At 35.3% G+C, this 15,359-nt stretch overlaps 1 protein-coding gene and 1 long non-coding RNA gene across 2 annotated transcripts in view; both read right to left on the minus strand.

The window, feature by feature from the left end:
* LOC139766668 (WD repeat domain phosphoinositide-interacting protein 3) overlaps window positions 1–15,359 on the minus strand; it is a 105,413-nt gene that overhangs the window by 13,419 nt on the left and 76,635 nt on the right. The window lies entirely within an intron of this gene.
* Window positions 232–15,287, minus strand: LOC139766672 (uncharacterized). The gene is made up of 2 exons (XR_011716936.1): window positions 7,229–15,287; window positions 232–6,215 (listed from the first exon to the last, which is right to left on the minus strand). It is a non-coding gene; the product is annotated as an uncharacterized lncRNA (long non-coding RNA).

The raw sequence follows: 15,359 nt of genomic DNA on the forward strand, positions 1-15,359 counted from the left end.
ACATACCAAAAACAAGTGAAATTAAGAAAAATTGAAAGTACAACATAATACAGGGATGCATCTGACTTGTAGATGAATGCTCTTCCTTACTAACTTAAGACTTATTTCTCCAGCTTAGAATTCCATTACTTTATTGCTTATGGATCCTGAATGTAGATTCAGTCACCATGCCTATAGGATCTGGCTTTGATGACAAAGTTTGTTTAGTAAACACAAGGGTGAATGAAACCATTTTATAATGGACTATTTACTGTAATTACCTAGCCTATAATTATATATTTACAATGCTGTACACTTGCATAAGCAATATTATTATTGAAGATGAATATCAAAATAGATTGCAGAAGTGGTTTTCTACTTCACAAAAATGTCTTTAAAAAGGATTCAAATATTTTCTAAATTAGGAGCTAAAAATTATGAAGAATACCTCCTCTTCATGATGAATAATTCCCATCAGAAATTTATCAAAAAACGTTAAATAATAAGTGTAATCTTAAGAATAGAATAGTTCCTTATAATGAAGCACCCAATTCTTATAACATGATTAAAATATATACAATTTACAACCCCAAAATCTATTCTTCCATCAAGAATATCTTCATATTAATACTAAAGCAAATCACAGTATTGCTAGAATATGACAGGTGAAAGGTTCATCATGTGAATATGGATGCCACCCTTTTGGTAGACAATGATAAGATTAAAGTTATGTGGAGATATATGACTACTGGAGGGAAGATGAGACCAACGCTGGATGGTTCCTCATATTTACAAGTGCTGCTAGTAGCACATACAATTATGACCTATGAGAAAATTTAATTATGCACCAAAACTGTGACCTTGCAAAATTAATCAGCTCTAGAGACTGACTCCATTATACTTTTCTGAGAATTAATTGCATTTATAATAAAAGACTAAATAAATTTGGAACACACAAAACAAAATCTTAAATTAAAAAAATCCTCTGTATTCATTAACCATCACACAGATGATTATGAAACATGGTGGCCAAATGACATTATGCTAAACTTACAGCATAAGAAATCATGAGTAAATCACAAGTTTCAAACAGAACAGTAATTAACACTGTGATGAGTTACAACGATGTTTGATAATCGAAACTGGTCCCTAGCACAGTTTTCTTCAATAAAATTCTAAAAGAAATGATAATACGGGTCAAATTAAATTACATAGAATATGGTCACAATCTTGATCAAAAATGGAAGGACTGCCTACCACTAGGGGTGGAACTGTATTCCTTACAGTAATCAGGTTGTGAGCAAAAAAAGGTAACATATGAACTTATGATAATGGATACACAGTACTATGCTATATCTTTTGTTTCATTTTCTATTTTTTTTCTCCACCATTCACATTATTAATCTCATTAACTTTTTACGTTACCTATAAATGATTTTTCGTTTCCCTTCTATTTCCTTTTCTGCATTAAAAAAATAAAATGTATAATCTAACAATTATTCATTAACACTACACTATCTTTGGATATATATCCTTAACCTGTGCACTACAATCACAATAAGGTCCCTTTATGAATGACCCTGCATCACACATTGAAAACTAAGAGCTCATTGGCCAGATCTAGTATACATGTGCATATTCTAGATATGTTTTACCAATACAACCTTCATGACACTGGTGTTCATTATGGTAACAAATCTATCAAGTGAACCTTTTCCACCAACTGGTGGGGTGTAATCATAATTAACACCTTCAATCTGTGATGAAATTACTCCTATTGTCAATATCCAACTGTAAATAAAGAATTAAGAGAATATCTACATTCATTAAAACAAATATATATGTTTTATTGTTAAGTACAGAAATGTGCTGACAGCAAGTTTAATTAATGAGTACAGTACTGTAATTTAAATAAAAAAATGTGAATATGATTCACATCTGTGATGAATGAAAAAATAATTGAATGAAAAAAAATTCAGTGAAAAAAAATAATATTAACATCTAACTTAAAAATCCCAAAAACCATGAATTTACATCTTTCCTTTAGCAGCCAATAAGTTACAATACTAAGATACAACACAAACATTTACCTGATTATGATTCACATCTTGGTATTAGAATTCATAAACACCAATAGAAATAATTCCGTCTTGTACAAAAGTTTCTGACAAACAGCAACCTCAATTCAAGATTTGTTTCCACAGACATATTCAATCAAAATGCAATAACCTGCACTCTGCTGGAAGACTCCTCTTAAACATTCCTTGCTATAATATTTCAGTACTCAGCTGTGAAAGCATATCATGCATGTATTTACAGTTACATGCACATGGATATATACTGAAGTGGAAGAAACCAAGGTCAGACAAGATGGTATTCTATTCAGATGCACAGTGAAATATGAAAAGAATTTTTCCTAACTCTGATCAACATCCACTCCTGTGGTAAGTTACTGGAAACATACAGTCAGTGATTTAACTCTGAAAACTTTATTTGAGTATGCATAAATGAAACAAAATAGTCAGTGATTTAACACCTTAAAACTATATTTGGTTGTCACTCATGCAATAACAAATCAGTTTCTACTCTTCTAACAATTAAGAAAATGCATGAGTTTAAACTATAAAAAATAATACCTACCATTCCATAATTTTGGATCAACAGCCATGAAACACTACCAGTTTTTTAGGGATAATGGAAATTAATTGAAAAAACATACAAGTATGCTTCACTGTGCCAATAAAACTTATATTTCTACTAAGGACATGTAACAGTTAAAAATAACAATGTAACCACTTTCTCTAATATGAACATCTCACAAATTTTAATTTCATCTTAAAAATGTCATGTTTTAAAATGGGATGAAGCTTTACAAGATAATAGAAGAATAGAAGCTCAATTTACCATATAAGATTAATTTTTGGGCAAATGTGGAAAGTAGAGGAATATAGTAAGCTTACAATTTAGTGTTAATAGAATGGAAAGTATACAAAGAGAGCGTTGGATAAAATGATGAAGGAAAAATTTACATTCTAGATATTATATGGGGGAGATTGCCAGCACAAGTGCAGTTCATTCTATGCTGCATATCCTACTCATTTAAAATAAAATATTTTCAGATATAATAAAATGAAAATCACTATAGGAAATGTCAAGCACCTGCATCAATCATAAATACATAAAGAAGCAAGGTAATTAACAAATCTTGGACGCCTTTGTGAGGATAATACAAACATTTCTATCTTTGCTCTTTCAGTGTCTTATGTCCTTTACAATGACATACAACATTAATTCTTTTTCTTTATATGCCAACAGAACGGGTCAATTAAACCTAAGATGTGTACCTATGTGACCCAAATTTCTCACAAAAACATTTTGTAGGTGAATAAATTAGGTCAGCAAACAGTACTGATATAGTATCAATGATCACAAGGAGCAGAAAAGAAGTATTTACATAGGAAGGAAAACTGTTAAGTAGTTCAATTAATTTTAGGAAGTGGTAACTCTTTTCTAAATCATAAAATGATCTGAGTAAATGTCCACAATCCTCTCATATCAATCATCCAAAAATTATCATAGTCTGATGTGTACGCTTTCATATATACTTATGGAATCATATTTATGTAAACTTTCTCCATTGTTAATATGTTATATATTCAATAAATCAATCAATGCTACACTCTGGTATATATTTAATAAATCAATCAATGCTACACAGAAAGCAGGGATCAGGATTCCAAGCCAAGTACATCACACATTCTAGAGGGCAGATTGTGGGTGGCATGTTCTATGGCCCCTTATATGTCTATTATACTCAACTTTTGTAACCAAAAAAGATTTCTGATGGAAAGAGACTTCATTCTCTGCCAAGAAGAGCTAAAAAGGATTGTGACACAAGGTTCACCCAGTGAAATCTGTTATGCAAGAGAAGCATTTTTTTCTTTTCTAAGTGACTGCAATCACCTTAACTATCCATCAACCCAGAAAAAACAATCAAGATTCAAGTTTCAGCTATTAACTTTATCACAGATAGTGGCACCAACTAATGTGCATCATATGTAGTAACACTGCACTCCTCACTTGTAAAACGTGGTCAAGGTCTAAACAAGTAAAAATGCACCAGGGTACACTTATATTCCAGTCCTTTCAGCTCATGTGAGCTGTGAAACAAAAAGAAATTTCATACTTTCAGAACTCTTTTGCCATACTAGGTAAGTGAAGTGAAAGGACCTTAACTGTGCCAATTTGATGCTGATCTGGGCAATACAAGAAGGCAGTTACAAACCCTATAATTGGTACATGCATTATTTGATGGTTTACAATCAACTGCGACATATATGAGACAAGATTTCCGTGTGAGTTTGAGAGTGTCCGCCATGTTTAACATTAATACCCCAAGTTACTTGTGTCACTAGGTCTCCATATTGCCCACGTTACACACAGGCCTTCAGCAGCATTTAATCACTGATAACTGTATATCTACATGTCCATCTTGGCTAAAAGATTGTACGAAGAAAATCATGATGATGCAATCCTTCATACACACTATTTAGCCAGATCCACAGCCTGTGCAGTAGTTTCAAAAGACCAATAATAAAAGCCATGCAGCTTGAGTGCATTTTTACTACTAGCCCTATAGTCAGGAAAAGAACCTCAAGTCACTCCTGAAGAAGGATATTGCATCACATACGAATGCTTCAAATTACCATTCACAAAAGCAAAGCACATCATTTTCTGCCATTATCCTATACCCAGTAACTAAGCACTTTTCGTCAAGAATAACAAATACTCTTAAACTGGATGAGAAACTTTGTAAATGCATTTCAAAGACATGAATTTTCAAGTGGGAAGTGGAATGTCAGTTGACACAGGGATAGCAAATTAGTGTTGAAGCCTGGGACATAGTAGATGCCTCAGCACTATGACTCCAGCTAAACAATTCAAAGTGATTACTATATCAGTCACTGAATTCTCTAATTTTTTTTTCTATTTGTAATAATTAATTCAAGGAACCTGGCTGGGCAAGCCATGTCTTAGTCCTTTCAGCTCACCTACCAAAAAACATTAATCTTTTTTCCATTTTGTAATATAACATAAATATCATTTCAGAGTTATACTGAGTGAAATGCACAGCCTAACTACAGTAAAAAGACATTATCAAGCAAATACTGCATATGAAAAGAAAAAAATCTGAAGTCATCTTATCTCAGTTTCTGCAGTCTAGGTTCAAAAACATTACACTAGTAATATACTGTTTCATGGAAACCTTAACCAACCTTTACAAAAGTTGTGAGGTCATCCAAATAACTTTGATTGCTCAGGCAGATTTTAGATAAATATTACAGAAGATACATTCCTTGCACAAGCAATAATCTTCAAAATAATTGAATGGAGCAGTATTTCTAGCCAGCACCAGCTGTCTGTTCAATATATATCTTACTCCATCTCCTTTACATATTCCCAGTGAAATGTTCAATATACATGAATATTCTCTAATAAATGCCTTTTGCTGTAAAAGTCATTCTTTATGCTCTGATGTATAAGGACAATGATTATTACTATATGCTTTATTGCAGTTATAATTCATCCTTTAGCCAAATATTTGTTTGGAATTTTAAGAGATTCTATAACTATAATAATCTATCACTTACATCAGTAGAGACACATAAAAAAGACTTTCTCAATAATCATGAAGGCTTTTATCACCCAAAGATTGGCTGACTGATAATCAACACGATCACTAAGTACATTCTATGACCTAATCATGACTGTTTCATGAGAGAAATCCTTCAATACATTTTATCTTGAACCATATCCTTTTCAAACTGAATATGACTTCAAAATACAGAACTGTATGTTGAAAAAGAAATCTTGATGATTAAGGACAAAAAGCACATATACTGTATCTGAACTACCTAAATAATGTGAACTATCATTATCATGAAAACAAACCTCTCAGAAAAATATATCCTTCTTTCTTTCAGTAAATGATATTACAGTACTCAGTTACAATATACCCAAATGTAATAAAAACAAATTTTAAAGCTTAAGATTACAAGAATAATAAATTATGGAACCAGAAGAGTCCAACCTCCATCTGAGAGTAAAAGTTCCTTGCCTAACTCTTTGGTTTTGCTCCCTTGTTAATCCTATACAGATCTTTGTATACTATTAATGTAAACATTATTCTCATTTTGTATAAGCCTGTTTTATACTTTTCTAAGAAATCCATTTTTCTCAAATACTTTTTTTTTTTTTTTTTTTTCTTTATACCTCATCGCTGTCTCCCGCGGTTGCGAGGTAGCACAAGGAAACAGACGAAAGAAATGGCCCAACCCCCCCCATACACATGTACATACACACGTCCACACACGCAAATATACATACCTACACAGCTTTCCATGGTTTACCCCGGACGCTTCACATGCCTTGATTCAATCCACTGACAGCACGTCAACCCCTGTATACCACATCGCTCCAATTCACTCTATTCCTTGCCCTCCTTTCACCCTCCTGCATGTTCAGGCCCCGATCACACAAAATCCTTTTCACTCCATCTTTCCACCTCCAATTTGGTCTCCCTCTTCTCCTCGTTCCCTCCACCTCCGACACATATATCCTCTTGGTCAATCTTTCCTCACTCATTCTCTCCATGTGCCCAAACCATTTCAAAACACCCTCTTCTGCTCTCTCAACCACGCTCTTTTTATTTCCACACATCTCTCTTACCCTTACGTTACTTACTCGATCAAACCACCTCACACCACACATTGTCCTCAAACATCTCATTTCCAGCACATCCATCCTCCTGCGCACAACTCTATCCATAGCCCATGCCTCGCAACCATACAACATTGTTGGAACCACTATTCCTTCAAACATACCCATTTTTGCTTTCCGAGATAATGTTCTCGACTTCCACACATTTTTCAAGGCTCCCAAAATTTTCGCCCCCTCCCCCACCCTATGATCCACTTCCGCTTCCATGGTTCCATCCGCTGACAGATCCACTCCCAGATATCTAAAACACTTCACTTCCTCCAGTTTTTCTCCATTCAAACTCACCTCCCAATTGACTTGACCCTCAACCCTACTGTACCTAATAACCTTGCTCTTATTCACATTTACTCTTAACTTTCTTCTTCCACACACTTTACCAAACTCCGTCACCAGCTTCTGCAGTTTCTCACATGAATCCGCCACCAGCGCTGGATCATCAGCGAACAACAACTGACAACAATACTTATACAACAAATACTTATATTTCATTTATTTATTATACTTAATTGCTGTTTTCCGCATCAGTGAGGTAGCGCCAGGAAACAGATGAAGAGTGGCCCATCCATTCATATGCACATATACATGCATAAATGCATAAATACATATCAACATATACATACATATACATACACAGACATATACATATATACACATGTACATATTCATACTTGCTTGCCTTCATCCATTCCTGTCGCTACCCCGCCACACAGGAAATAGCATCCCACCCTTTTAGTGAGGTAGCGCCAGGAAAGGAAAAAAAATATATTTTGCATCAGTTATTGTGATGATTAAGGGTGTCAATTAAAAGAATTTTGTAATCAACATATGACCAAACAATTATTTCATATCTTAAAAGATTTTAAGGAAAGATCTTCAATTACAACTGAACAATACAATTCTATAAACCTCTCCTCCAACAATTTAAATAATTCTTTTTAATTACAATACCTCAGTGCATTAAAAAGAGTGACACTTGCTAGTGAAGCTTCCAAAAATCATACTTCTATCTACACCTCATAAAACATAACCTGCACCCAAAGCCAGATAGCAAAATAGAAATCCTTCAACAATGTGGTTACTTTACATCTCTGTACACATCATCATTAGAGATTTAAATATGTCTGAAACCCCCTCCAAAAGAATTTGCATGTTGGTCCAAGTAGCTAAAACCTGAAGCATCTACCTTTTTAGTAAATGAAGTTATCCATATGTCTAAAGAACATAAAAATGTGAAATGCCTGATTTTGCTTTGGAAAGTTAGATGAAAAATTATGAAGACTGAAAATGATGGTTGTACAAGACATTGAATCTAAGAATATTAGAAGGGGAAATAATCTGCCACCAGGGAGAAAGAGGAGGCTATACAAAGAAACCCTTTCCTTCTGATAATACCAAACTTCCCAGGTGACAATGTTCCAATAAGCCAGTGAAGTTAATTGATCTATTACTTTGACAACTTCAGTCAGCAGAACATATTTAATGGTATATCAGTCTAAGATAATACTGAACATCACTCTTTATAAACTTTTTCATAATCAGATCAGTGTACAACAAAAATCAACAGCATGTACAATATTATGACTGATATCTGCCCTCTGACAAGGAGTTTGAAGGTTGCATTCAAGACAGTCCTCTCCATAAAAGTCAAATGGATAATGACACATAATCAAATTACGATCGCTTAAAAATGTTCAATTTTCCAAAAAATGTGTATGATGGAAATTGCTGTTTATTATGGAAATTATTAAGAAATCACCTTCTCAACAGGGTCTGAAACAACTCAGCACCAATGCACCAACTGAAGGTTTGTTTAGAAATAACCTCTACAAGGAGTCCATTCCCTGCACTCCACCTCACCCAAGAGCAGATGGATGGCATGTAGATGTCAAATGCAGAAATCAGTCTTAAAACAGTAGTTACATGTACCATTCAACAAAGACTGAAGGTCATGTGCTTCATCAAACAAGGTAGAAAACTAAGATTGTGGGGAGGTGTGCATCATATGGCAAATTTCAATTATTACTATTCTGACTGACTACATGATTCATTTGTATTCATGTCTTGATTCTGACAAATGAATCCACACAAATCCAATTCACCTATCACCATCATTGCTCCATTTCCATAAATAAAGAAGTTGGTGCACGTTCAATGCAAAAGAATTATCGCAGCACCTTCTGAGGAAATGAAAATAGCCTGAGTTTGCCTTGGTAAGTCTGAGCACACCACCAGCCAATCAGCAATAGACTGACCTCTGCATGCAGTAAGTCTACAAGTTCTTTAACTGCCCAAGTGTACACAGCTTGGTTGTACACTAGTTGAATTGCTGAAAATTATTTGTTTGATTCTTGAAGAAGTTATTGTATATTCTTTGCTCTGGATCCTGAGTATTAAGTGTCAGTTGCTTCCATTCCTAATATCACCTGGTAAATCCAACTAAGAGAAAATGTGTTGCATTAATGACCACTGAAAACTGTCATCAGGCACAAGATTCTTGAGAATGTGTTGACTACAGCTGAAGAACTTGAAAATGAAAAACAACATAGAAACTTGAAATTTTATAGAATACAGCTAGCCAAAACATGAACAAAAAGGGAAACCCTGGAAGGGTCAAAATTACCACTCACTGATAAAAGCCACACTGAAATGGTTCATCAAGCACATGCCACAGTCAAGAAATTTCATGAGATGAAACTCAAGAAATGAGTTCATACTTGAATGGCTGGGCTGTTTCAAAAGCATCAGCTTGAAATATTATCATCATCCATGAAAAAAGATTTATGTACCTGCTAATATACAAGCTTCAGACAAAGGAAGTGACCAGGTTCTGAAAGACAATGAAAAAAAACCTGATGAAGTATGTTTATAGTGAAGAGAAAATCAGCTTATAGTGCATGTACTTGCCGTTTGTACTCTTGCCAGTGGTGAGGAGCTTGCAGAATGTGTTAGAAATAAGCAAAAGAACAGAAAAACTGTGCTCCATACCCTAATACTGGTGGCATGCCATGACTCTTATTAAGTGGTCAATAAACAACATGCAGTAAAATGTGAGCAAAACAATCAATTTACTCACTCCTCAGAAATCTAGTTACTGACTTCTTCAACCTGTGAAACAACTGCTGATGCAGGACATGTAATTCAACTCAAAGGTTCTGGTAAAGGATGGCAATAATTTATGACCTCTATGGCTCACATCTGAAGTTACCTCTACATTCATGGGTCTCACTGGCCATGTGAAATTTATGAAATATCTTACTCCATCAAACAACTATTCATATGCACATTCTACTAATGCCTCAACCTAATTAGCTGACTCTTGATAATATAAAGCATATCCTTGCCAAAAATTCAGATCTTACTGTCACCTAATCACATGAACCTCACTACCTAATGGCTGTTGCTGAGCTGTTCAATTCAAATCATGAACCATTTTTATGTAAGTGTGACTGCTGTTCTCACAGTTACTATGAGTTATAAACACTATTCCAAGGCTTCAACTCATGTCATCACCACCATTACATGTTAACTGTCAGTGATTCCACCACTAACCATTCCAGTTCAAACAATAATAAGCTCTTCAGGACTTGACATGGGCCATTTGTTAACTGGAGTTAATTGGGCTTCAGCTGGCTTACTGACACTGAACAATTTAAGAATGATGACAAAAAAGCAGTGTCATGATTGGCTTGCTCTCAGGAAACACTTAAATGGGAATTAGCAAATTCCTTATCAATACAGTCTCATGTTCTGTTTTCTGGTATGTCCTTCAAGTTCTGATGGGTGTTGACATAATGAGTTTCATTCTACTACTCACAAATCCATCAGGAGTACCACATAAAATCAAAATGCTCCTTTTGTCAGCATATAAAGTTTTATGTATGTAAACCAGGAAATTTTAACCTGAATCAGTCTGTCACTGAAACTTCTATACTTATACATTCTTTGTTAATATCACAGAAAGAATAACTTCTGGATATCCATCATGCATTATGAATAAATCTTTGAAATATAAAGATTATTTGTTCTTAACAAGTGGCTGCATAAATAAATAAAAAACCTAAAGAGGGCAGGTTTACCATGAGTATGTAAAAAATTCATGAGAATATGGAAAGTCAGAAGTCTTAAAGTATACACATACAAAGTACTTAGATGAAAATGTACTGGGTCAGATTATAACTCTTGTGGAAGTACACAAGCGCAGATATCCAAAAGCAAATCATGAATGCCACATCTGAACTGTTTGGTATTCATGATTTTGAGATATCCTGGACAAGTAACTTCACAAGACACACCTATGAGCGTATTTTTCTATAATCAAAGCAGGATGGTGCATGTATAATCCTCCCATAAAACTTTGCTACCGACAATCTTCACATTCTAAAATCAAAATGCATAATCCCGACAGTAACACCTTATGTAACTGTGTAATACCTATGCAAGATGGTTCTGCTACCTCTCTAGTAGAGCAGATGCTACTTTCTTTTATGTTAAAGGCTCCTGTCAAGAAAATTAGTTCTCATTGAGGACAGACCTTGGGAGAAAAATTAAAAAGGGTAAATGAAAGAAAAAAGGAAAAGAATAGTCAAAGTCTGAGAAGGGGTAAAGTTCACCTTTGAGAAAGCACCTACTAAGCAAACATGACATTCACTTTCCACACTAGATCATGAACACAAAGGCCATAAACAAATAGATCTCCCAAGAACAATTATTGGTACCAGATTTGATCAAGAAAAAGGATCCTTTAACATTCTTGGTAAACAATTCATCTGCTGTACCACAAACTACACCTCACCTCCCTAGTCATCCATTCAATCAAAATGAAATATACCAAAGGTACAAACCATGCAAAACACAGCACTCAAAACAATCACTGGCTGCCTAGCAACCACAAAACGAAACAATGGAATCTCACCTCAATATGATCTACACTCTGTTCTTTGCAACTGCATTGGACCCTACCCTTCTAAACCCCTCAATAATCAACCACCATCCCCTTAGCACAAATAAAAAGAATACTCCCACTTTATATTTTAGTAGCCTATACTTACAATCCCCCCTCCCAAAACAATTATGAGACAAACACACTGAAATGATCTGAAAAGAACCAGAAACTGTCCTCCCAACTCAGTCGTAAACATCACTACACGAGACATATACCCATCTGAAACTACAATCACCTGGCATTTATGCATTACCCTGTCTTGTCTGCATTTTGAGACCAATTCATCTCTCCAGCACTACAAACACCAGTTCAGCATTTCAACCCCCCAAGCAACTTCTATACTTAAGACACAGAACACTTTTATTTTATTTTATATACAATGTCACTGTCTCCTGCGTTGGCAAGGTAGCACAAGGAAACAGACGAAAGAATGCCCCAACCCACCCACATACACATGTATATACATACACATGCACATATACATACCTATACATCTCAACGTATACATATATATAAACACACAGACAAATACATATATACACATGTACATAATTCATACTGTCTGCCCTTATTCATTCCCATCGCCACACCACCACGCATGAAATAACAACCCCCTCCCCCCACATGTGCGTAAGGTAGCACTAGGAAAAGACAACAAAGGCCACATTCGTTCACACTCAGTCTCTAGCTGTCATGTATTAATGCACCGAAACACAGCTCCCTTTCCACATCCAGGCCCCACAGAACATTCCATGGTTTACCCCAGACGTTTTACATGCCCTGGTTCAATTCACTGACAGCACGTCGACCCCAGTATACCACATTGTTCCAATTCACTTTATTCCTTGCACGCCTTTCACCCTCCTACATGTTCAGGCCCCAATCACTCAAAATCTTTTTCACTCCATCTTTCCTCCCAATTTGGTCTCCCACTTCTCCTTGTTCCCTCCACCTCTGACATGTATCCTCTTTGTAAATCTTTCCTCATTCATTCTCTCCATGTGACAAAACCATTTCAAAACACCCTCTTCTGCTCTCTCAACCACACTCTTTTTATTACCACACATCTCTCTTACCCTCTCATTACTTACTCGATCAAACCACCTCACACCAAATATTGTCCTAAAACAGATCACTAACTCATCAAATATCCCGTGGTTACTCCAAAAAGAGACGCACATCACCACAGTTCTTGATCTGTGGTCCTGCCCTGTGGTTGTGGCAAACTTCCTGAGTTCTCCCACAAATGGGGAATTATTGAGTAGAAAATTTAAGGTATGCGGTGTACTGCAAATCTGAGATGGTCATGACAAGGGCATGCAACTGTTAAAACCATCTTGGCTGACAAAATAAAAAAAACCTACAATTAGTACAATAAAGTCAAAAAGATTCTACAAAAGACCTTTTCACATTGTAAATCAAACTGTCACTGTATGGGACTTATGTCTCCAATCACCCCCTCCTTGCACACTATGCATGCACTGCACATAAGATACAATCATGTTCCTAAAATCAACCAAGTAACCCCTAGCCCTTTTAAGACTCACTGCAGAAGTCCTATTACTACTACTATACACTGTATATATGGTAAATTCCCAAATATTCTAAAAAGAGGACCTCCATAATTATGGTATTATGATTAACTAAAATATAGTTTTCTGGGAGAGGGGAGTAATGCTATCCACATATTTTTTGCATGTTTGTTAATGGTGACTAAGAGGGATGGGAACCAAGGGCTAGAAATCCTCTCATCCTGTATAACTTTTCAAGGAAAGAATAGATGAAGAAGCTAAGAGAGGGCTTTCTCTCCTAAGGCTCATTCATCTGCACCTAACACTACCTTGCTCACATGACACAACGCTCAAGCTGGTGAAAAAATTACTTAATGTGCTGTGTAACCTCTATACTATGTTGCTCCACCAGCAGGAATAAGAGGTACATCAGGTGTACTGTCAGGCATATTTAGCGAGATGTATCATATTTTTGGAAGTGTTTTGGTCAAGAACAAATATCATTACTAAGTCTTTTCATCACTAACACCTATCACATTGTAAGATTTTCATAGCTTCACAAACTATAACAAAATGAGATGAGGCAGAACTCATATAGGCCTCCCTGACATTCTCAAATGGGTTGACAAGTGTAAAGAAAAAACTCTAGGCTGTAGCACCTGGTTACAATACAAGGAATCATGTCATCACAAACATTGTCGTACATTTTGCCATCAGGCAGAGTAAGGTGATTCAAGAATTCTCATCGAACAAACCCTAGTTGTAGTATGCAAATTATAAAATACCATGAGTATTCATCTCAGTCACAGTAAATGGGTTAAAGTTCAGTCCATTGATCACTTTTGTGGTCTGCCTTTGCCCCTTATATCTTCATTCATAACATTATAATCATGAATGCTCTCAGCAACATATTCTACATAGCCATACTGTCTTCATAACTTTCATCTAAGTGACTTTCTAACTAAATATTTTTTCAACAAATATTCATCATCTTTATTCTTCATCTGTTCTATCAGTTTCTACCATACTATGCAGAACATTCACTTCTGGTGCTCTTATTTTTTATCATTTCAAATCCAGGAATACTAAGTTCCACACTTAAACAGAAGAGTTGGAATATGCTAACTTCAAGCTTTTAGCACAATCAAAATTTACATCTTCCATTCACTAAGATTCTTGGAGTACCTCCAACTTTTTTCCTTTCATTAATCTACTTTTCAACCTCTGCTTTCCCACCTCCATTCTTACTGATCATCAATTCCAAATCCCATCAAAATTTAAATGCTTCATTCAAAATTATACAAATTCTGCTAAAAGAAGGGCAAAATCTACATACAGTAGCTGTGGGAATTTCCAGTGTACTAAAAAATCATCTCTACCTCTTAATTTTCAAGAAATATTACAATAAAGAACCATGATCAACTCCCAAATTTACATCACTCACTCATGGCACTATATACTCTTATGCATAAAACGATCTGTTATAAGAATATTGAACAGTTTTCACAAATCATTCCTGTATTCCAATGAATCTGAACTTCTCTGGAGTCCTTTTCTATTCATCTGATAAGGAACCTTCTCTAAATCTGAAAAAGCTGAATAAAAGTTTTCTTTTTTCAGTGTTGATTTCTCAAAAATCTTCTAAATTGCAAAAACTAATCTACATATCATCCTCTCCTAAAATCCCACTGTTCCTCAACCATTCATCTTATGGTAATTCATTATGAATTGAGTTATTAACACATTAACGGTTTCTTTAATTTCTTATAGCAGATATGTACACACAAAAGTAAAGATAGCAGTACAGTACACAGAATGACAGACTATCAGTTAATTACACATCCATGAATCACCTTACATTATTTGACACATTACTTATTTACAGAACATAGACTGAAAGTGGACTGCTTGTGGGTACTGGATGTGAGGATAATAAAGACAATCCATTAACATGAATTATTAATATAAAAACTTCAAAATTTCATTTTGGAGAGAGAGAGAGAGAGAGAGAGAGAGAGAGAGAGAGAGAGAGAGAGAGAGAGAGAGAGAGAGAGAGAGAGAGAGAGAGAGAGAGAGAGAGAGAGAGAGAGAGAGAGAGAGAGAGAGAGAGAGAGAGAGAGAGAGAGAGAGAGAGAGAGAGAGAGAGA

The sequence above is a fragment of the Panulirus ornatus genome, chromosome 58, assembly GCF_036320965.1.
Source record: "Panulirus ornatus isolate Po-2019 chromosome 58, ASM3632096v1, whole genome shotgun sequence".
NCBI lineage: Eukaryota > Metazoa > Arthropoda > Malacostraca > Decapoda > Palinuridae > Panulirus > Panulirus ornatus.